Below are 2750 nucleotides of genomic sequence, written 5' to 3' on the forward strand. Positions count from 1 at the left end.
TTCAGATGAAAATGAGAGGGCGGAAGGCTGCCTAATACTGAAGCACCCTCAAACATCAAACCATATGCAACAACTAGTACAAGCATTCCTGGGGAAAGGTCTGCAGCAGACGGATTTGCATACGGTGATGTCATCCAAGCAGTGGGCCAAAGTTGGCTGGAACCCTCATCTGCATATGAAAAGAGAAAAGGGGCGCTTGGATGACCCCTAGTTCGCATTGAACACCCCCCACCCTCCTTTGGTGTGGGGCTCATGTTGGCCATGCCCCAGCCCCTGAAGCATTCAAGCTGATTTCTTGCAGCAGCTGGGCACTGTAACAGCTCCAGAGCTGCTCTGTAAGGCAAATAAAAGGGTGTGGGCCCTGCAACACCACCTGTAGTTCGCATTGTGCGTTGGAAGGCACAAAGTAAGCAGACGGGAGAAGTCAGGATAGTGCGCAAGGGCATAGAAGGGAGGGGCTCAAGAAAAGAGAAGTGGAAACAGACAGCAAACTAGGCTGGAGAGAGACCTGAAACAATGAGATCTAAATTATACCAGAGCCAACCAGGGGAAAGCACAAATGCAGTCCCTCCTCCTACCACAAATTATGCAGTCGAGATTCCAACATTTGGGGAAATCACAGAGGTCAGCATACCCAGAATGCAATGAATGAACCTCACCCTGGGAAAACAATCTTCATGACCATGGTATCACCTAAGCAAAATAAGTATGATTTGAGATAGGGCTGGGGAGGGCCGCTGCTCAGGCACACCTCCGTCAAGTAAAGGAGATTCAACTGAGGCAGCACAAGGGAACTCTCATCTGGGGACAACAACTGCAGGGAGAACACATTTTCAGACGAATGTGTGAGGGCAGAAGGCTGCCTAATACTGAAGCACCCCCCAAACAACAAACCAAATGCAACAACTAGTGCAAGCATTCCTGGGGGAAGGCCTGCAGCAGATGGATTCGCATATGGTGATGTCATCCAAGCAATGGGTATAGTTGGCTGCAACCCTCGTCTGCATATGAAAAGAGAAAATGGTCACGCAGGGCATGGCGGCCTTTGTGGGGTTGCGCTTGGATGACCCCTAGATCGCTTTATACACCCCCATCAGTGTGGGGCTCATGTTGGCCATGCCCCAGCCCCTGAAGCATTCAAGCTGATTTCTTGCAGCAGCTGGACCCAGTAACAGCTCCAGAGTTGCTCTACAAGACAAGTAAAAGGGTGTGAGCTATGCAGCACCACCTGTAGTTTGCATACACACATATATAGGACAGCATCTCTTATATGCCCCAGGGGCAATAAAATAGTATCCTTATCTAGGGTATCCGTCCATGCCGCTACAGCACTACACATACACACCCAGGCCGACGCAATTGCCGGTCTGAGTAAGGTACCTGAATGTGTATAAATGGACTTCAGGGTAATCTCCTGTTTGCGGTCAGCAGACTCTTTGAGGGTAGCCGTATCCTGGGACGGGAGGGCTAACTTCTTGGATAAGCGTGTTAATGCTTTGTCCACCCAAGGGGAGGATTCCCATCATAACCTATCCGTTGATGGGAAAGGATACGCCATAAGAATCCTTTTGGAAATCTGCAGGAGATTCCCAAGCTTTTTCACATAACTCGTTCAGCTCGTGTGAGGGGAAAAGGTTACCTCAGGCTTCTTTCCCTTGTACATATGTACCCTCTTGTCAGGGATAGGGGGCTCCTCTGTGATGTGCAAAACATCTTTTATTGCCATAATCATATATCAAATGTATTTTGCCAATTTTGGCTGTAACTTTGCATCATCGTAATCGACACTGGGTCAGAATCCGTGTCGGTATCTGTGTCAACAATCTGGATAGTGGGCACTTATGAGACCCTGACAGTCCCTGCGACATAGGATCAGGCATGGGTTGAGACCCTGACTGTCCCAAAGCTTCAGCCTTGTCTAATCTTTTGTGCAATGAGTTTACACTAGCATTTAAAACATTCCACATATCCATCCAATCAGGTGTAGGCGGAGACACCACATTCATTTGCTCCCGCTCCTCTCTAATATAGCCTTCTTCCTCAGACATGTCGACACACGCGTACCGACACACCACACACACAGGGAATGCTTTTACTGAAGACATTTCCCCCACAAGGCCCTTTGGCAGAGCTGGCCCTAACCAATATGATGCCCTAGGCAAGATTTTGCCTGGTGCCCCCTAGCACCACCGCTGGTTCCGCCTCTGACCTTGCACCTCTTTCCCAGCACCATCAACCCTCACCCATAACAGTACTTATTTTGGTGTTTGTACCCCCTATATTTTAAACAGGAACAGTTCGCACATTTTGGCGCACAGTCCAAAAAGGGGTGTGTTTTTGCTGGCAATGGGCATGTCCACACAATAGTACCCCCAATTAAAATTCCGCCACACAGTACTGCAATTTTATTCACATTTGATCACGCGATAGTGTCCATAATTCACATTACATCCCACAGTAGTATCACTTTACCTTATAAACGTTACTTCTCACAGTAGTGCTCCTTATTCACATTACATCACACTGAATTGCTCCTTATTTACATTACACCACACCCTATTGCTCTTTATTCACATTAGACGACACAGTAAATGCCCTTTCTATACGCAACGCTACATATTAGAGCACCTTATACACATAATGCCACACATTAGTAATGCATTTATACACATAATTCCACACAGTAATGCCCCTTACACATATGAGACACATCATTAATGTCCTTATAAACATAATGCGTCTTACACATT

The 2750-nt window shown here is 47.2% G+C and overlaps 1 non-coding gene across 1 annotated transcript; it reads right to left on the reverse strand.

Annotated features, from left to right (window-relative positions):
- Positions 1–544: 544 nt before the first annotated feature.
- On the reverse strand, positions 545–710 carry LOC135020786 (U1 spliceosomal RNA). The gene has a single exon (XR_010218138.1). It is a non-coding gene; the product is annotated as a U1 spliceosomal RNA (small nuclear RNA).
- Between the last annotated feature and the right edge of the window lie 2040 nt (positions 711–2750).

Source organism: Pseudophryne corroboree, unplaced genomic scaffold (assembly GCF_028390025.1).
Source record: "Pseudophryne corroboree isolate aPseCor3 unplaced genomic scaffold, aPseCor3.hap2 scaffold_359, whole genome shotgun sequence".
Classification (NCBI taxonomy): Eukaryota; Metazoa; Chordata; class Amphibia; order Anura; family Myobatrachidae; genus Pseudophryne; species Pseudophryne corroboree.